Genomic DNA, 22,130 nt, shown 5'->3' with positions numbered 1-22,130 from the left:
CCTGTGCTGTGGGTTCTCAAGAAATGCACGACAGAACCAACCAGTGCTGTCATTTACCTTGATTTAAATCATTTGGAGGACCTGTTCCCAAGAGATATAAATTAAAAGTCTCATTGTTAAGCCTAGTTAAAAAAAAAAAAGCTTACAACTGCAACTTGGCCTTTCAAATAGGAACTCAGAATCCAGCAGAACTCCTAGAGTAAGAATGGATATGTTATTTATATGTAGAATGATATTCATTTTTCTATTACTTCCCTTTAAAGGGTGGTAGGTGCATTTCTAAAGGTTGATAATTGCTCAGTTCCAAAAGATAAGATATCTTCTCCCTGCAAATCTGGAGAAATGTTAAAGTTGTCAATACATTGCTGGAAGGCCTTACATTAGAGTTACAGCTCTAAATAGACCCACCATTTCTTGTGCAGAGCAGCTGCCTCAGGGAGAAATCAGCAACTCTCCTGGAGTGGCTCATGAGCAAAAGCTCGCAGGACTCAGTTCTACAAAGGCAGTGACATAATCTGGTACCATCCTTGGCTGCTGCTGCAAGCGTGCAGTGCTGGGTCATTGCCAGAACATACCCAGGAATCACAACTGTGCACACCTGTTTGCAGGAGACAGAGCCCACTCTTTGGAATCTCCTGATGAAATCTGGCAGATGCTCAAGGATGAAATTTGCCTCTAGTTTGGGAGTTCTGCTCGCTATTCAAATCCCATCAAAGCATGTGGAAACCTTGCTGTCTCAGTCATCCTCATTTCTGAGGCAGAACATGCATACACACATGGACATATCCATATATACACTTCTATCTATATGTGGGAATAATTTTCAGAAAACACACAATTTCATAGTTTCAGAATATTTCTAGGACTCATCTCACTAAACTGTAGAGCAGGCTGCACTGAAATGCTTAGTATTTCAAAATGGATTATTTTGGTATGATCACTTTTTTATTTATCTGTGTAAGTTTTCCCAACTTATTCTCTTTTCATTCTGCTCCTTATTCTATTTATTTTTGCAAATGTTTTCTCTTTTTCTTTATTTCCCATGGTTTGAATTTTATGATCGTTCCCTGCATGTTTTAGGGCCTTTTCTGAGGAAGTAGTAAAGAGAGAGAAAGCAATTCAGAAAATGAACCATAATAATTTAGTAACCTTAACTACATAAAATAATAGAATCATAGAATGGGTTGAAAGGGCCTTAAAGATCATCTGGTTCCAAACCTCCTGCTGTGGGCTGGGCCACCTTTCACTAAGCCAGGTTGTGCAGAGCTCGATCCAACCTGTTGTTAAACACATCTGTGGATGGGGCATCCACAAAATCTCTGAGCAGCCTGTTCCAGTGCCTCACCACCCTGACAATTTTTTCCTTATATCTAATCTAAATCTACCCTCTTTCAGTTAATATCAGGTCATTTTGGAGGGAAAGGCAGGAAATGTGGGAAGAGAAACTCCCCAGAGTTCTCATTTTTTTCTATGCCATTTCAATGCATAGCACAGTAGTGGTGATTATTAGGAGTTCTTCTGAAAGTGGAAGTTTCCCAACCAGAAAAATATAAAAGAATATCAACTCTGGAAAGTTAAATTTAGTAAGTCCAGCCAAAAAACGACTTTGAAGAGCAAGTTCCCAAAGGCATAAAACTAATAATAAAATTTAAGTACATCGAAAACAGGAAATCTGCCAGAATGTCTGTAGGGCTGATAAGTAACTTGGATATGAAAGGGGAACCCAAATAAGATCAGACTACCCCAGCAAAGTGAAAAGAATTCTTCACAGAGGTGTAAAGAGCACTATGGAATAGACTTTGGAGGTTCCCAGGCTGAAACTTTATTTACAGGGCACAACCTCCTTACTGGTTAGACAGTAGTAAACACAGAGCAGAAAGTTGCATGGTCACTCTTCTCAATTCAGAGAGATGTCTAGTAGGTCAGTGTAGGGAAATGCACTGCTCAGCATAGTCCTCAGTAATTTCGTTAAAACTGAATAGTGAGGTGAGATTAAATTATACTAGATTATTTAATGTAATAAAAGCCAAAGATGTCTGAAAAATACAGAATAATCTCAATTCTTTGTGATTGGTGATAAAAGTGTGGACCAAGAATAAAGCTGATAAATGTTCAATCTGGAATAAAAAAAACAGAGTCCTAATTATACATATCCAGTGATGGACTTTAAGTGAGCTGCCACAAATCTGAAATATAGCTACAGCAACTGGTGAAACCATGTACCATTCTATAAAAACACCAGTCTAATGTAAAAGGAATATACGAATTATTAGGAAAATGAAATGGAAGAGAGATTTTAAGGTCACGAAGAAAATATAGCTGATCTTCTAAGCCCCAAGGGACTCACCTGAAGCAGAAAACATATAAACAAGGATCTATAGATAAGTAAGACAATTAATGGTAAGGGATGGGATCTGTGTGAGGAACAATAAGTAGGTTGGGATAACTGACTTTTTTTTTTTTCTGCTTAATAAAAACCCGCAATCTATTCTGGCATTCTGGTGTACATGATCATTCCCACAATAATTCCTAGCAGCAATGACATACATTTTGGTAATAATAATGATCTGCATTTTCACTGTTCTTTTTCTTCAAAATACAAAGTACCCCAGGAATATTGTTTAAATCATTAAAGCAGTCATTTAAGTAAGCAAAACCAAATTCTGCTGGAAGTAGCAGGTTGGAAGATGTATTTGGGGCTCATCTGGGCCTACCCAAACAAGATTAGCTTTGAAGTTATATTGAGTTCAAAGGTTGCTTAGGAGCTTGCACAGAGAGCTTCATCAGATCTCCAAGAATGGAAATGCCACAGATTCTCTTGATACCTATGCCAGTATTTCATATACATATGTACACAAACACGAGAAAGGAAAGATTTTTCTGATATTTAGACAAAATTTCCTATGTTGTGGCTTGGGGTTGCTGCTGCTAGTCCTATTGTGGTGCAGTATCTAGCAGTGTCTGACTTCAACTTATCTGTACATTGCCAGTAGGTATGTGAAAACAATTAGATTCCCCCTTTATTCTCACCTTCAGCCAGAAGAACCCCTTTTCTGTCAGCTTCTCCATGTATGTTGTGTGCTCCAGTCACCTGGTACTCCAAGAGACTCATTCCAGTGTGGCAATGTCCATCTTGTGCAGGGGAATCCAAAACAGAACACAGTCCTCCAGGTAGGGTCTTACTAGTGCCGAGCAGAGGCAAAGCATCACCCTTCTTAACTTGCTGGCTGCACTCTTGCTAGTACAGCCCAGGATGGTGCTGACCCTCAGGATGCACTGCTGACTCACACTGGTGTTTTTTGGTCTACTGGGACACCCAGGACTTTTTATGCAGTGCTGCTCTGGAGCCAACTGGTGCCCAGCCTGTCCTGCTGCATGATCAGGAATTTGAATTGGCCTGTGCTGAACTTAAAAAAGTTTCTGCCAGATTTATACTCCAGCTTGTTGAGAATGCTCTGAATGATAGCCCTGCACATTAATTGGCACGTTAATTGCTCCCCTAATCAGGTATCACCCGTGAACATGCTGAGGGCTTTATTTCATCCCACTGGCTACATTCACAGTGAAGGCATGAATGAATGTCTGCACTACTGCTGATTCCTGATAGATGTTACTGGAAATCACTCATCAACTGGACTTTTTACAGCTGATCACAACTCTTGAAGCCTCATGATACGGCCAGTAGTGCATTCACCTTGTAGTCCACTGCTTAAGTCCATGTCTCACCAATTTGGCTGTAGGAATACCAAGTAATAGGCCTTGCAGAAGCCAAGGTAAACCTCTTCTTTCATCCATCATGCCAGCCATCTCCTCAGAGCAAGTACTCAGACTGTTCAGTCACAGTTTGTGGTTTGTGAATCCATGCTGTTCCCAGTTGCCTTCTTGTCCTCCATGTGACTGCACATAGTTTTCACAAGGGTTTTCTCCAAAATCCTTGTGGAAATTGAAGGGAGCTCTACCAGCAAATAGTTCCCCAGATCTGCCTTCATGCCCATGTACATGTAACACTTGCCAGCCTTCATGATCCTCTCCTGATTCCTAGGTATCTTCTGACAAAGATACAAAGCAGTCCTTGCAATGACCTTAGCTACTTCTCTCCACATCCTTGGATATATTCTCTCTTGTCCCATGGACTTGTGTGTGTCCAGTTTGCTTATTTGGTCACTAACGGGGTATTCCCAAATTCTGCCTGAGAGATATGGGGACAGACCTGGCCACGAAAGACCAAGGAGAAGTTGCTGAGTTGCTCAGCCTTTTCTGTGTGCTTCAAGTCTGCTGCCTTGCTTCATAGCCCCTCATCTTCATTAGACCTCCTCCTTTTGATTCTACTTTTAGAAATTCTTCTTGTTGCCATTTCCATTCCTCACCAATTTCAAATCCAGCTGAGTTCTGACTTCCCTAATTTCCTGTCTACATGATGGACAACGCTCTGCTCCTGAATAGCCCTCTGTGGCCTTCTCTGCCTTTTGTACTGGAGAGAAGCTGGAGCTCCCTGCCTGTCTGAAGGCTGTGCACTGGGCTGGGCCCAAGTGTGGGGAGGTTGTCCTCAGAGAGCAGCATCCTCTTGAACAGTTCCCAGAATGAGCTGTTGAACCCTCTATTTTCATTTGTTGCTATAATTCTGAAAACTTTGAGCTTTTGCTCAAAGCACTTGTTCATTTCAGACAAAAGATTTGCAAAAAAATATAAAGGGTAAAAAAAGTTTAAATGAAACTTTTTTCTCTATCAAAATCAATTTAGATGCAACTGAAGTTCTTCTTAGAAGGAGACCTAGTCACTTAATTGTGTTCATTCACTAAGGTGAAATGAAAAGTAATGGAGTAGAGATGCTTAATGCTTGTTGACTATAAATAATTTAGATTATTTATAATTTTAAATACTAATTGGTAAATAATGATCCATGACTAAGTCTGACAATATGCCTGGAAAATAAAATCAAGAGAGATTACAAAGAACCCAGCGCAGCATCCCATGAATTTTGCTTGCTGCCTATCAACATCTGTTTCACTTTTCAGCAGCCTTGTCTTGCCTGCTTTGCAACTCACAGTACTGCCTAAACATTCTGTAATAGTGGTTTTTAGTCCTTAATGGGGTGAGATGTGCAATTATTGCTTCTATCATTTTATTTACAAAAGACAAGAAAGAGGGATAATACTGTTTTTTTGCTCCCACCCTTTATACTAAGAGAAGCTGAATGAGTGTTTGACAGGTAAAAATATAAATGATGAAGCCTCAGATTAAAATACTATCAGAATTAAATTCATATGTGTTTGTGAGAGTCTGGGCTTTTACTTTTCCTTCAACATGTATAGCATGCTCAAAAAGCTTCTCTTAAAATGCCTTGTAATTAACCTAGGATACGAGAGAGAAAACGGTGAACAGAACAACAAAGACAATTTGTCATCAGGATTTTCATTAAACCCCTCAGTATTATAGGAATTAATTTCAGTAGTGCTTTGCCCTGATTACTGCCTGTCGGATAGGATACAGGCATCCAACAGGATATTTGAATGGAGAGCGTTTTCTCCCATCCTACATCAGCATTATGAAGGTAAGGGCTTTATCTACATTGACTATGATTCATCATCTATATTTTAATATTGCAAAAACTGAAGACAGCTCTAATTTTAACTTCCCCTAGCACTGCTTTTTTCCAGTAAATGTTACATTGATAATAGCTCACATTGCCATTCCCATCTTGGGCAAGGAGAGAGATCAATGGACTTTAAGATCACAATAGTCATTAATTCGTTACTTTAGTTTCCCAGACATTATAGTTCACTACATATTGTTATATCACACAGGCACACAAACCTTGTTGGTCACAGAAGGGAGGGAACCAGCCCTCATTCCGGATTCTGAATTGTCCTACAACCCGTACAGCATCAAGGCAGCGTCTTTATCTAGCCCTCACATTTTTAGTTTTTCAAAATGTTCCCCTTGTAAAGCAGACCACTTTGGAATCTGCAGAACATTTTAAAGTAATGATTAAACACTAATCCACTAAAATACTGAAGTGGCACTTGAGAATTTGGCAGGATCACTTTAAATAATCTCTTAGCCTACTGATGGGTCTCTTAGTGTTCCATGTTTCCACACATAGCTGATGAATAAAATGATTTGAACTAATCTGTGCCTACACTTCTCACAGTATTTCTTGCATGAAAAGCAGACAGTGCAACATGTATGCCTTAAAGTAAGGAAAGCTGTAGGAAACATAGTCAAAATTTCAGTTTCTACAACATTTTGGTAATTTTGGCCAAAGCAGTGCCATTAAATGTCACACATGGGTGCAGGGGGAGGGTAGCAGATAGAGAAATCAAATTCACCCCTACAGCATAAAGGAGACATGAAACGTTACTGAGGAGCAACAAGCTGAAATATTGTACAGTGTCTTATAAAGCCATGTTAAATGAACAAAAGTAAACAGATGTTGTCTTAAGTTCTTTTTGCTCACTGTCAGGAATTTATGATTTTTTCTCTGCAGAAAAACTGACTGAATATCTGTGCTGTACCCAGCTGCTTATAAGGTGAGTAGGCAAAGTATCTTTTATGGCTAAAAAAATATTACAGGATTGAGATCGCTATAGCTCCTTGAGCTGAAATGCGACTAAACCCAAAGGACTAAGCTATCAATTCTCCCTCTTTGAATGGGAAAGTGAAAGGGGCGATGTGTGTGTGTGTGTGTGTGTGTGTGTGTGTGTCTGTGTGTGTCTGTGTCTTAGTGTGCACTTCAAGCAGTATTTCAAACAAAAAAACCCCAGCTTTCTCAAGCATTCTGCTTTAAAAGTTGGGTATGTTCACTGACTTTCCATCTGTTCCCAACTTTCCTAAGAGCTGTTCCTATATGCTACAGATACTGGGTTCAAACCTGCTTTGCTTGCATCTTCTGTCATAATCACATTATGAGATGACACATACATTCATCTGGTCATAAGGGAACGCTTAGAGAATTCAGGTTAAGAAGATGACTCAGTTGCCTTATTTAGATTAAAAATTCTTCTGAGTATCTGGCACATTAGGTCTTACACTAAATCACAAAATGTGCCATCTCTCTTTCTTCTCTGTTCTTATTTTTCCATTAACAGTTTTCTGACCCTTCTATCATTGCATGTTCCCCTTCTCCCAGTCTGTTGATCTCTTTTCTCCTCTTTGCTACTCATATAGTTGCCCTCCCTCCTGTTCATCTTCTCTCTTCCCATAGTCTCTGCTATGTTACTTCTACATTACACTGCCAGTCATTCCCTGCTTGTCCTTTTAATCCCATCCAGACTCCTTTTTATGCTGTTCCTTTTGAGGGAGCATATACACAAGGATGAGAAACAGCAGCTTTTATATTTTCCAGTAGTTTATGTAGGGAAAATCTTTGGCATGCAAGAATCACACATGGTGGGATTCTTAGGGTCTTCCATGTAGGGTCAGGAGCGGGATTTGAGGTCAGGAGGGTACCATTCAACCCAGCATATTCTGTTTTTTAATGATTAAATAGGATCTAGACACAGTCTACAGAAATGTCTGTTCAGCAGGTGCCCCAGAAGCAAAGGGCCACCATTCTTTTGATTGTCCTGTAACCTACAGAACTATTCTAGCCAAGACCACGTCCTGTAAGTGACATGCATGACTGCAGCTCCATGGTAAACAGTGGGTCTTGCTCATCCCTGAAACTCCTCCAGACTGCTGGATGCATATGTGGGGTCAAACTTCACAAAAAGTATTTTTCCCCTCCTCTGCCACTGCTAAATTTTGCTTTTAAATTATTGAAGCTTCTCATCAGATCTAGTTCTACTGGGCAAGGCCTGGGGCTTCAGAATACAATTATATCACAGGCATAAAAGCATCTCTTTTCTGCCACAATGGAGCCATAGAATGGAATCTGAACTAAAAAGCAGAAAATCTAGAGACAGAACATTAGACTTTTCTTTTTGATTATTCTTAAATGTAAAACCCATTAAATAGACCAGTATGTAGGCAAGCTTTTACTTAACTAGAATTTTGGCGATTGCATCCACTCCACATGGAAATGTATCAAGTACTTATGGCTAGGTATTTCAGTGCACTCTTTTTTCAATAAGTAATTACAACTCCCAAATATTAGTTATAACATGTATCTTTAAAAATATCCAGAATTATTCCTAAAAGACTGAGTAGCTACTTAGAGTAGAAATTATACACACTACAAGAGCAGAATTATTCAAGATTATATTCCTATTCTGCAACACAGAAAATCTATTAGCACACACAGATTAACAATATACTTTGTGTTTTCAGTCAGAGCACCAGGACAGTCTGTGAATGGCAATCTAGAACACAAATAAAGCTGTGAATTTGCTATGCTAAAGTGGCACCACTGATATTTTTACATTTTCCATGTCTTCCATAAATAAACTAGTCCAAGAGGAAGTGATGATTACTTGCATTTATATATTATTCTTTACATACCAGCTATCAGCCCATGTCACAGGGCCTATATAAGACCACTAGTTTCTGCATCTAATTCTTCCCTCTTAATTGACTTTAAAACTCTAGTTAACATCGGGCACAGGAATTTACATGGAAATTGGGCCATCTGAATATGACTTTCTTCCCTCAACTCATTTTCTCAGCCTCTCCTCAAGGCCAAGGAATAGGATAGGCTTTAAGAACAATCCAGCAGCTCTCTTCATTTCCAATTAACTTTTCTTCACAGAGAGGGTGATTAAAGATTGGAATGTACTGCCCAGGGAGGTGGTGGAGTCAGTGTCCCTGAAAGTGTTTAAGGAAAGACTGGATGCAGAGCTCAGCACCTTGGCCTAGTTGACATGGTGGTGTTCAGTCAAAGACTGAACTCGATGATCTCAGAGGTCTTTTCCAACCTAATTGATTCTGTGATTCTGTGGATGCAGAAGACAGCTAAGGGATATCTAACAACGTGGGTGCAGAAGACAGTTAATGATGATCATAAAATTAAATACTGAAATGACTATTTAATTCCTATTCTCTGGCAGAAATTATGATGTTGGTTATTGCTGGCCTTTTGTGCTTCAATAAAAGTCTTTAAAATACCATGTCTGACTTGATAGATGTGCTTTTGAAGCAGTTTCTTGAATCATAATACCTCCACTGCCACAGCACTACAGAGTTCCCTTCAGACGTCCTGGATTTTTTAATAACAAGGTGTTGTTCCTGTGATATTTTCTTCTCTCCTGTGGACAGGGTTTTTGAAATGCTACACTGCATTTATGCAAAGGAAACAAGGTTCCTCTCAATGATGTTATTTAACCTCTCTTATTTAAGATCAAAACCCAGTGGGTTTAATTAATTCTCATATATGGCTTCCAAGCTGAGAAACTACATTTCTTCTCCTGATTCTTCTGTTAATTCTACTCATAAAGGTTATTGTCATCGACTGGTAGAGAATTTAAACAGCAATTTTGTTGATGATACACCTTGCAGCAGAGAATGGATCTCGTTGTGACACTGGTGCTGCCATCCATCCATGGTAATACACAATAAGGCAGACAATCCATTTAGATATTGCAACAACAGTCTTCTGACTGAGGTCAAAGAAACTAATCAATCCTGTTCAGCATCTGGGTTCCTCCTGAGGGCTCCAAGCCATGTTATCTTCTTCATATACTTAATTTTTCTTCTGGAGGAATGATCAGGATTTCCTAGTAAATTACCAAACTGAACTCTTCAAACACCTTAGGCCTTTCCATAGCTGGGATTATGGAGCATTAGCTGTCTACTGCCAGGTCAAGCTCCATGAGCTGCTGAGTGCACCTCCTAATCAACTCTTATGTTCCTAACTGGTTGACTTAGAGATAACATTGTAGTCTAAATCAAAGTTTTGTCTCCTCTGTAGCAACGATTCGGCACATCATCATTGATCTCTACTTACTTAAATAAATGAACAATCAATTAATGTGAAGTAAAGAAAACCAACCTCAAAATGAAGGTACAAGCCAGCTCTAGTCTTAAGAAGGGAGGAAACCGTGAATGAATATTTAAATATCAGTGTGAACAAAAATATTTGCATATGGGTTTGCTTATTACTGCATGCTCAGCATCACACCTGAATGCAAGTCTGCTGGACACGACCAAGCTACAGCCACTTCTGTCACCTTCTCTTGTGTTTAAAGTGGTTCAGACTTGGGGAATAGCAAACTTATCACTGTTTTGACAACATTACTTCTCCCTGTTTTTTACACCCCGCCCCACAGCTGTGCCAGCAGAGGGATTTTTGTATGAACCCTCTCTAAAATGCTCACGGCAAAATGAGCCAGTTCATTTTAAGCAGTGTGAACTGTGGATCTGAACTGGCCTGGCTGAGTTAGCAGGTTTCAGGCTAAGGAGCAGTCATGCAAACCACTCCACTAGCAAAAACAGAGGGGCAGCACTGCCAGCTGTTGGATGGCAGTGACAGAGGAAAGCAGGAACATCTTTAGGCAGAACAGCTGGAGCATAGAAGATGCCATGCCTCTGCAGCTGCAAAACTTCTGCCTCAGTGTCCCTTAGGTGTGGGAAAGATCAGCCACAGGAACAATTTCTTTTAGAATCTGGGGGGAAAAAAGTTACAGTATGTTACTACTATCCACTTGATATATGATGTACTTGAAAAAAAAACCAAACCAAAAAACAAACCTAAAAACAGCTAGTAAATCAGCAAACTCTTTTAATTATAGAAAATTTCTTGTACCCAATTCTAAAATAAACAAATCACCCTTATCTGTGGTATAAATGCACTGACATAAGATTTTCCCTAGTTTTTGGCATTAAAAATCTCCAAACTCGTAAAAACCTTCAAATTTCAAAAACTATATCTAATTCTGTACCGGCAAAAGTTTTCAGCAAAGATTTAGTTCAGAAAAAACACCACTGCTATTACTTAAGTGTGTCTGTGTAGAGTTTACAGGCTAAAGCATCAAGCAAATGGCATGTCCTAAAATCCAGTGATGGTTTGATGGGCACTTTTCCCTGGCCTGCCTAAACTGAGTCAGCTCACTTCCCCATGATGCTTGTTCAGTTGCACTGGAGCAATGATTTGGAGGCTACACTGCAAACCAGATGAGCACATTGCTATGGCTTATAAAGGATCTTGAGAAAAAGAAAGGAGATGGCTAATCTTCCAAGGTTACTAACCCAGTTCTGGAGTTCAACTATGCCAGCACAATGAGAAGGAAAGGGGCAGAGATAGGTGGAAGGCTGTGGAGAGGGGTGGGAGATGCTTAAGTTGAATTTTACTACCAAAAAACATACATATAAAAGTCTACAATAGCATCAAGCATGAGTTCTGTGCCCCACTCAGAACCATCAATTAGCAGATATTAATTTATATTAATACTAATATACACATACATTAAATAATTTTGTTAAAAATTAAACATAAAAAATAATATTAGAAACCTTGATTTAATAGTGCTTTAAAACTGCAATCGAGGAAAACTAAAATGAAGGCATTTATAATGTATTTGTATTTTAATAGCTTTAAAGAACTTCACCTAAAAATATAATATGCACTCTTATGCAGGAAAATAATCACTTATGATTCACAGTGATTTGTCTGCTGCACTTCGAAGGAAACAGTGGGGTGGCATCATGGAAATATGTTTTCTTCTCATTCTATTAGATACACAATAAGGCTTTCAGAATATTTTTATTTCAGACACTCTCATTAGCATATAAACTTCAGTTTTCTGCACAAATATGGAATATGGACTTCAAACAATGGCTGCCAAAGCACACATTTAATGAAAGTAAAGTAATAGAGCACTGAAGAATATCAGCAAGTAAATTGCTCAGGGTTACTCGTGCAAGACATCATCATTTTCTTCAAACACACAAACACGCAGTGCCAGTCAAAAGCCGTGTTAATATAACATTGAATTAAAAGCAGTTTAACCTTCTAGACTTCACATCGTGGGTCAGAGCTCAGAACAGAGGGCCAGATTCTGAGTTTCACTAGGCTGCACCACAGCTTGGGTTTCTATATTAAAAGCACCTGGCAGCACTTCTGAGGATGTGTGTAGCATATTAGGGCATAAAGGTCAGGAGAGGAACTGAAAATTATTGTCCCAAGGGCCATCCACCCCCAAAAGTGCCTGTGTGCCATGAGAAATGACATTCTAAAGGACAGTCAGTCTCATCATCAGTCTGCCATAGGGGCAGAAATCACTGCAACTCTTTAAATATGATTGTTAGAAGGTGCACAAGTCTGACCTAAAGAAGGATTTACATTCTTGAAACTTGCCTGTGTCTCTGAACTACTGTGGTCCACACCAGAAGAAACAGTGCCCCTCCCCTACAGCCCAGCTCTGTCATCTCACTGGCATTTAAAATTAACAACAGCGTTTGAAGTAATGAAAAAACTGTTTCGAGATTAAAAAAATACACAAAAACATTTTCAAACATTGAATGGAATGAGTATGAGAAAAGTATGAATTGCAATTAAAGTTCTACCTCTCATTATTTCTAGAGTGAAACATAAACTAGCTGAGTGGCTGTATTTAATTCTTCAAGAAAAACTATAAAACTGGGTCTTTAGGTCTTCGCCTTAATGAAGGAAAATAAATTCTTTAAGGGTTAAAAGCTGTAGGAAGTTGGTATTACATTGCAGAACTCCGTATCTGGCTTGACTTTTAAAAGAAGTGATTGAAAGTACAGGTGCAACAGACTCAGATGCTGTCTTTTATCATTCAGTGGGCAGTGTTGAAGAGCAGTGCAAAAAAGGGTGTTTGTTCTAGTCAGCTGCAGAGGAGCAGTTGTACTCATTTTATACACCAGTAAGACATTAGGACAAAGATTTTAACAACACAAACAGTAACTGAAATAGTACCAGGCACAATTGTATATGAGCATACATAGTGGAAGTCTTTGCAGCTTTTGTTTTATTAAAAAAACTGTTAAATAAAGAAAACAAAGAAGTTTTGCATTTTTTTTTTCCCAAGTATTTAATGAAAAGCACAGCTCAAGAAAATATCTCCTATCCTTTTAGACTCTGATTTCTCATACAGAATGAGTGCACCGAGGTTTTAATATTAAATAGTTTACTCACAGCACTTTCATTCAGACTCACACGCACTAGCCTCGTTTTCCTCCTTCATAGAAAGGCATTTTTGGATACATGGCTGAAGAGCCAGTCCAGAAAGTTGCCTTGCAAATGCAGCAGCTGAGCACAACACACAGTCCCAGAGTTACTCCTCTCAATACACTCAGAGGAACGCATGGGTAGCACTCGGCACCTCGTTTGGAGCATAACGGGAAATGCCAGCCACACCAGCAAAGCTGGAAAAACCTTTTCCTGATTGGCTGCTCATCCCAAACTGCCTGGCAGAGGCTCGGAATATGCAATGTAGGGAAGTGATATTCTGTGGCATTCATTCAATTTACCTGCACTACACCCCAAGGAACCGTGCTATTAAACAACAGCTCCAGTGTGTCAATAAAGTTAACTTAATTAAATTGCCTCCCCTCCCACTCTTCCAATTAGCAAGATTTAGGGCATAGGGACACAGTGCTGCTTGTAAATAAAAGGATGATTTAGCTAATAATTCGCTGAGGAAAGACATATTTTCATCAATACAATACCAGCTATTGAAGGGCTGTGAATATTCTTTAAGCTGTGTCAATTAAATCCACTATTCAAAAGTTAAATCTCAGTGATTGCACTCTTTGCTCCATAAGACTGAAATAACAATTGCGTAAATGTAATGTTATAAAACATACTATCATTATTACAAGCCTAGTGAATACACATTCTTAATTTCCTGGGGACTGATCTAGTCCCTTTCTGGTCATTTTGATATGTACACTCTCACTGTCTTACAACAGTCACGTTTTAGGAATCTCTAGTCTGTCCTTTTCTGTGGCAATACATGGAAAATATTACCAATAATTAAGGATAAAAAAGACTACAGTTAAGACAAAATTAACAGATTGTTTGTAACCTTATCATACTTTCATGTTGTCAGTCTGAAACCTCTGTGGCTCCTTGTTTATTTGAGGTTAGATGTTTTGAAGGTTACAATTAAACTAGTATAGCTGTTTTGCAAAACAGTATTTATCTATTCTTATTCCTTTTTTCCTCAGAAACTCTGCTAATTTTGACAGGAGTTCCCTGTTGCTACATGTACACCCTCTGCTCTGTCTCTTGAGTGTTTTCAGCTTTGCCCCAAATCTCCTTTTGCAGACACTGAGTAAAAGCATGCCAAGCACTAGCAGGTAGACTCTCTAAAGATTTCTTCTGTGCTGTTTATATCCTATTCCCTCTGAGCTTTTACCTGCAGGTAATAAGCCTTTCTTGTTTCTTTTCTTCAAGTATCTTTACTGTTTCCTATTAATAGCAAGAACTTGGAGCTGGTCTGAGTTTTTATAAGCAAGTAAAGAGAGAGAGAGAGAGATATGCCTGTAAAGGCACATAGGCACAATTTAATTTAGGAAGTATGAAAATACAAGCAGAAAAAAGTCCCTTTATGCCCTCACGGCCATTTCTTGCAGTACAGGCCACCTCTCCATAAATGTGTCTGCCAGAGACTCTGAGACTGTGCTTTCCTCCTGGAGCTCAAATCCTCCTCTAGTGTTGGGCTTGCTGCTCTTTGTTCTACTCTGACTCAAACCATCTGATCACAAACCAATGAAATCACCAAGTAGAGTCCTGTCTCCATTTTATACTGGTTAATTAGTCTCTTATTTATTCACAGCACAAGCTGGAATGGCAACAGCCTTCCTGCATGTCCTCTCCCAATATCACAGAAAAAAGCCCAGAGCATTATTCACATAGACTTGAGTTTCACTCCATAAGAATTCCTACTGAATACTGTAAGACAAAACTAAAATGAAATGCAATTACTGTGATTAGAAATGTCAGAACTCAGCTGGAATGAGCAGCCCTTTGCTTCATGTTGCAAGATGTGTTACTTCATCAATGCCTTGTCAAAGTCAGGATTACACAAAGAAAAATGTGTATACAAATACAAATGTTAAATGCCTAGACTAAGAAATTTAATATAAAACTAAACATTACCTATCTAGGGAACAATTTATCAAAGAGACTGAATTAATTTAAATTAATGGTGCAGTGCTGTGGAAGGGTGGTCAGGATGCTGAGTGCTGTAGGATCAGAGCCAGTAGGACTGATGGGGTTGCCCATCCCTCTCCTGCCACAATTTCTGCAGCACCCAGGGGTGACACACTTGACCTCCAGCAGTCGAGGGCAATACTCAGCTGCTCCCAGTGCACCTTCCCACTGATGGATCTCAGCCTCAGAGAAACAGAGCCCTATTCACAGTATCCAGGAGTGACAGGAAAGGGAGGGAAATCCCCCTTCTAGGACAACAGTGACTTTTCAGCTAGGTTTGAATACACTGAAGAAAGCCCTTCTGGAAGTAGAAGGATGAAGAAAAGGAAAGTTTCTATTATAAAACAAATAGCATTGAAATGGAGATCTCCTTTTTTTTTTTTTTTAAACCAGTTGAACTCCATATGGCAGCATAAAATAATTCATACTATTACATTCACATATTTTCTTTTCCTTTTTTCCCCCCTCTACTTCCCAAGACTGATGAAGCTGATAGGCTAGAAGACAGATGCTCTGGTCTTCCATTCAATATATAAATCTCGGTGAATAGTAAGAACATTAGGAAAAAAAAAAAAAGAAAGAGAGAGAAAGAAAAAAAATTACAAAGACAATTTTCTTAGGATAATTATATGGCTTAGTTCCTTCCTAATGAGCTGTATTTCTGGCCTTTTGCTCATTTCTACCGTCACAAGACAGGCAAATAATGTGTCCGTATCTGCCTAATAAGTGTTATCTTTTAACTGGTTATTGCTACTACAATACAAAAATACTATGCATGTTGAGCTACACAGGACTGCATTTAGCCAAACTACTCTTAAGCTGGACCGAACCTGCCCTGTCCTATCAGAACGGGGGAATCATGCTTCAAAAGTGGCAGTCTGCTTAAAAAGACACGAAACACTCACTCTCTGCCCTAAATTCTTTGGTCAGGAATTTGCAGCCCTTTGCCAGAGCCCCAGGAGGAGCTGCTGCGGGCAGGGTGTCACAGACATTCTCCATAGCCCCAGGGATCCCAGCTGCAGCGACATTGATTTCTTCTATTTTTAATGTTGAGTGCCGCAGCACTGCTCCTCGGCCAAAGGGCTGGGGCAGGCACGCTGACCCTGGAGACCCTTCCAGCCCAGAATCCTGTGTCACTGGAAGGGCTGCTGCCTGCTGGGACACCACGGTTGGTGGCCACGGGAGCAAGGCTGGGAGAGCCCAGACCTGGAAGGCTCAGCTGCCTTCTCCAGCCCACTGGAGAGCAGGAGCAGAGCAGCAGCCTGCCTTTGCTGTAAGGAACTGAGGCCACTCTTCACTTACAGGAAGGAGGATTGAAGTTCACAGTGGTCCTGCCTACGTTTAGGCACTTAGCCAAAGCTCCCAGTTCTGGAGAACACTGCTTTTGGTCAGCAACATAAAGAAACTAGCATGTGGGAAGGCTCACTCAGCCCTTAGAAGGACCAGAATCCCTCAAGGTCTTGCTCTCCAAGTACCCCTCCCCTGGGTTAGCTGGAACAGTGTGAGATGATGGCATGACTAAACTTAGGACCCTCTATCAGATGCCAGAAGTTAGACAGACCCGTGTCCATGGGATTTTTGAGGAATGAGAATCCATGAGGATGAGAGCAGTGACTATGGCACCCAATACCTCAGCTGGACCTGCCCACTTAACTGCTCCTGTTGCCTCCAGCACCCCTGCAGAGTGTCCCCTCAAGTGGGGATTTCAAAAAGGTCCCCTCAAAGGGTCCCCTTGAGGGATCAGGATCAGGCTTGGGCCACAGACACGTTTCTGGGGAGGAAGGAAGGGCTGCAGAGAGCTTCCTCTGCTGCAGGGAGTGAAGGTGCTGCCTGTGGGTTCAGCATCAGGTGGCAAAGGCAGGCAATGCCTGCTCCACCACAAAATCTTGAGGGAATAGGTAGTCCCTGAATACTGTTTGAAACTTGAATTTTCCTTTTTTTTTTTTTTTTTGTGTCTGGTGCCACTGGCATTTCTTGACTGAATAGAGGCTCCCTAAAACTGATTTCTTCGATCAAATGTCCCCTCTGCTGCCCACACACTACCCCCAACCAGGTGACTGTGACCATTCATATTCACTCTTGCATTCAACTGCAAAAATCTGAATTAGCAAAGACAAGTGTCACAGGTGCTCAACATCTCCCGTTGAGCCAAGATCTTTATTTGTTATAGCTGTCAGCCCAGTCAATGACTGCTCTATCTCACTGTGGGCAGGCATATTCCATCCTGCTGATGTCAAAAGCACATCTATCTATTCAGCATGGCTCTGTGCTGAGCAATTGCCACACTGTGGGGAAAGAAGATTGTGACCAGCACCATTTGTCTGCATAATCTTCCTTGTTTCTGGACAATTGTTGGGTCAAAGGCTAATGTTTTTTATTTATAGTCTTTTTACACTCATCTGAATTTTCCTATGCCTTTTTCTACAACAAAGAATTCCGTACGATTTGGCTTCTACTGCAGAAATTCTGCTACAAATCTGAGAAAAAAATATCTGAAAGTAAATCCATTACACTCATTGGAATGGAATTTTACATTAGGGAGCTGGAGCAGTGCCTAAGACTCAAGGTGCATTTCTAGGAAAAAGAATCATCAAATACAAATTCAGCTTCTTTTTTCTTCATATTGTGTAACTACCAAACAGAATTCAAATATATTTGCAGGGATGCTATCTTGTCTTTAAAAGCTGAAACAAAAAAAAATGTTACCTTTATATGTCTATGTCCATTTAATCTGGTTCTGAAATTCCCTAAATATGAAATATTTCTTTATGGTAATAATTCTGTTTATTTTCACTAAGATAAATAATTTAGTAATTTTCCTTTCTGTTATGCTTATTAAATAAACAAATCAACATCTAAGTTTAACACAGTTGTTGCCTTAGGCAAGCCACTATTTCACTTCTTTAACACCTCAAGTGTTTCCAAATAGCCATGCAAAGTAGAGCTGCTTGCTTCATTTTCCATTGTCCTGCAGGCAGCCTGCATAGGAAGTCATACATAATTTTTTAATACAAGAATGGATTTTGCTGAAACTGTTTGCATTTTTTTTAATAGTTGCATTTTTTCAATTTAAATATATATTTTTATTTTAAATTATCCTTTCATTTCAAACAAGATAATTTAAAATTCAAAATGAATTTTTAACAATGTACTGCCCAACTTCTTAAATTCAATATCTGGATTTATGTTAAATAACATGCAGTATTCAAGTATTATGTGTCTATTGGCAAATATTTGCTGACCATCAAACCACTGAGCTGGAAGAGTTTAAGTGACTGGAGAAAACAGCCTCTGACAGAAGTGTTTAGTCCAAGTTTGATATCTGTAGCTTCGTCTGCATGTTCAGAGTAGGTATTTTCTTCACTTTCTTCAGATTAGTTTTATGCAAAATCTAGTTCATGCAGCGCTATCTCTTGAGAGCTGATAAAAGGCAGAAAAACCTTACTTTCTACTGTAGGGAAAAGCTCCATGGCAGAGACTGAAATCTGCTCATTTTAAAATCTTGCAGGGCACAGAAAGAGCCACACTGATCTGTTTACTCAGCACAAAGAATGGCTAATTTGACTAACAAATCACCTTAAGATATGTAATAAATAAACATAAACGTGTGAAATGTCATTCATTGGTTTCTAAGACAACAAAAAGCAAATATCAAGAATCTGGATAAATATATTAGGAACTTATATGTAATTCTCTAATGCTACTTTATATAGGTCGACTTTTACTAATATAAGTACCTAATGTAAACAAAGTAGTAGTCAAAATAATCTGTCGTATGATATTCTCACAGCAGTGGAGCAGAACTGATTATGGTGATCAAAAACTTTTCTCCCATCATTATTTTGACTACAGGAATTATGCTGCCAGTCAACAGTACAGTAAGCAGGGAGTAGATGATGCAAAAGGATGTTACCCACTTTTGGTTTTGGGTAATACTGTACTTCCCAGACTAGATTATCAGACTAGTGAGGTCAACCACTGTATTATTTACTGCTACACTTTGGCAGAAAGCCAGAATGCTTTAATAATACCAACTGAGGGGAACAAACCCTTTTCCAGAAAACTAATTACAAAGGAAATGCACAGAAGAAAGATGGTGATAATTTCTTCTGACCCTCTATGTTTTCACAGCACCAAAACACAGCCTTCTGGTATCAGTCTCACTGAAGTCAGACTCACAACCAAAGCAACAACCCCTGTTCTATGTTAGGAATTTTTTTCAGTGAAGTTGCTCATCTGCTTATCAGCTTATTTGCTGTGATCCTGAAATATTTCCCTCAAAGATTAGGATCCCTTAGGACACAATTCCTCTTTCTCTTGATGAAGCTAGTACTCTTCATCCCTAAATTCAGTATATTGCTGTACACAGATGGGCTGAGGTTACCAAGCAACCCAGGTTGCTTGATAGAGCAAGTGGTCCGGACTGTTGGTATCACTTGCAAATTTCATTGACAAAGATATTCTTGCAGATAGGCTTGATAGGCTTGCAGGCTGTCTGCAAAACACTGAAAACATCTCATTGTGGACCTTGCTGGAATCTTTGGCAAAAACTCTCCCTCAGTTATGACTCCTCTTGCCAAGTATTTTCTATGATATTTTCATTTAGCACATGCTCCGCTGAGATTGTGTAGGGATATTTTATGAGAATAGTGAATAGTTTGAAGTACACTCTAATAAATACTTTGCTGGGGATACCATAGAATTAAGGAAGCTGATAGGTACGTGATCAGAGGTGAGGGATTGTGTTCCAATATTATTTCGTGGAAGAGAGGATTTACCCTGTGACTATTACAATTCTGTACTACAAAATAAAAGGAGATACTAGCACCACTACTTCAACTTTGGGTGAAGATACGCCTATCCTTCTCCTTTGCTTTTGTAGCATTTGCCTCAAACCACAATGTTGTTAATGAACATAAATTAATTTGTCTAAGCAGAAATGAAGCCTCTTCCTTGGAACTTCCCCCCCTGCTTCATCTCAAAATTAAATCCTCTGCTTTCTCAATTCAGATTGATTCACAATTTATTATTTATTTCCTGGCTTGATGAACTGATAAATCAGTTTCGTGCACAGTCCTGACTTACTTAATGCCACAGAGATTCAATAATTCAATTATTAAGCTTGGATTCATTGTGTCAAACAGCCTCATCTTCCTTACCGTCTGCTTTTCATGGTAAACAGGACAGAGCTTCAAAACTGCGTCTCACAGAAAAATCCAAGAAGAATGGAAGCTGCCGGCTCTAGCCTGTCTGTCCTCTTACTTAATGGTCATTTAAGTAGTTACGGAAGCTTGTATTGTTATCCACACCTCTGACATGCCCTGGCCCAAATAGGAAAGTGAACCATGCAGAAATACAGCTGGATCACTAAGTGATCACTTAGCAGTACTTCTGCTTCCTGGGAAGAGAGAAATAGAAGCCATGGCCCTGGGATTCTTCAAGACCCCAAATAAGACTCAAAAGTTTGGCTATGTGCTTATAGCTAAAATGCCTGAAAAGCAACCAAACAAGCAATAAGAAAGAAGCAAGCTGTTTTTATAAATATAAATCCAAATATTTTTATTCCCATGGGCAGTTGTTAAATAGAGCATATTCTTTATACCGCTTTTTCTTCATTTATAAGACGTGATACATCAGAAGACTTTTGCTTTGGAGACTGCTGGTAGTTAAACATGCTTAATTATGATATACAAGGTCATGCAGTATTTGATACTGTATGAACTAAATTCAATTATCCTCTTTATCTCAGAAGTATACAGTGGCAAAAAAAAGAAGAAAGTCCTAAAATTTTAACACCAATCATCCACAGAGTGATAAAACATGATTGTCAAAACTGAACCAACCTGTAACCAGGAATTGTGTTTCATAAAATCTGTTGGATTCACTGAAGTGAAATAAGTGAAATATATTCCAAGAAGTAGCAAATAACAGTATTTACAGTAATTTTAGGGAAATAGAGAGAAAGATGAAATTTAGTAGTGCTATGAGAATCTCCACTGATATTTTTGGAACAGCAGTCTCTGGATATGTAAGATCTCTCACTTAAGAAGTTAGGATAAGTGAACTTCATTGTTTAGAATATCTTTGTGTTTTAAAATGCAGTATCTTATCAAAGTGAAACTTTATGCACAGGAAAATTAAAATTTTAATAAGTTGTGAAGTTCTCCCTCAACAAGTCCTGCACAGAAAGGAACTATCTTTTCTATTCCTCCTAGTAAGGATCCTCCTCCTCCTCATTCCAGTGCAAATTTTTTTCCTCTTCACTTTTTCCAGCCCTTACCAGTTATTCTAAGACTCTTTCCTCTAACTGTAGAGGCTATCTCCAGACACTATTATTTCCTGTGGTTTCAAAATTCTTCTAGCTTCCTTTCCCTAAGTCCAGCAAAACCATACAAATATTTAAATAATTTAGGTTTTCATTCCAAAAATATTTCACCGGGAAAAAGGTTTCCCAAAACATCCAGAGATATGACCACAGTTCCATTGGCTCTACAAGCTGGGATAATTGGGTGAATCAGTACTTTATCTCAGCTCTATCTGTAATATTGATAGGTTTCATTCTAGCTGGGAAATTTAAGAGCAGTTCTATATTATTCAATTTGCACTCATGTTTACTTGGCCCAGAAAATGAATGGGATAGTCCACAAAATAAATACAAAAATTAAATACAAGTCAGGAATACCAGAGAGAAAAAAAAAAAAATCTGAGAATGAAGAACTTACTTGTCAGAAGAGCAGTGATATCTAAAAACCTGCTGTTGGTGGTCAGCTTTTGCAGACTCAAGATATCTAAAAGCGCTGAGTATGCTCTGAAAAGGAAAAGAATAAAGCATTTAGTAATTTTGTCACCTATCAGATACTAAACCAAAACTTGTCCAACATAGATTTTTTTCCATTTTATTAGGTTATTAATTTGCAAAATAGATTTTATTTTCCCACTGGATTTGTAGGGATGTTATGGGCTTCCAGAAGCTGAACTGCTCAGATGGAACTTCCTGGAGTGCATAGGGAGCCGGAACAATGAGAAGAGTAATTATATAACTTATCATCTTGCATACCTACATTTCCAAGCTCTT

General features: G+C 39.1%; 1 protein-coding gene across 8 annotated transcripts in view; it reads right to left on the bottom strand.

Moving 5' to 3' along the window:
- Window positions 1-22,130, bottom strand: part of LOC106855662 (poly(rC)-binding protein 3-like) — a 501,269-nt gene that overhangs the window by 154,954 nt on the left and 324,185 nt on the right. For all 8 annotated transcript variants that reach the window (XM_088171732.1, XM_088171723.1, XM_088171749.1 and 5 more), the window contains exon 4: window positions 21,778-21,863. The gene's annotated coding sequence lies outside the window, so the exon portion shown is untranslated. The remainder of the gene's footprint in view (window positions 1-21,777; window positions 21,864-22,130) is intronic.

This window comes from Sturnus vulgaris, chromosome 1 (assembly GCF_052056855.1).
Source record: "Sturnus vulgaris isolate bStuVul1 chromosome 1, bStuVul1.hap1, whole genome shotgun sequence".
Lineage (NCBI taxonomy): Eukaryota > Metazoa > Chordata > Aves > Passeriformes > Sturnidae > Sturnus > Sturnus vulgaris.
This window is presented reverse-complemented; position numbering and strand designations above follow the sequence as displayed.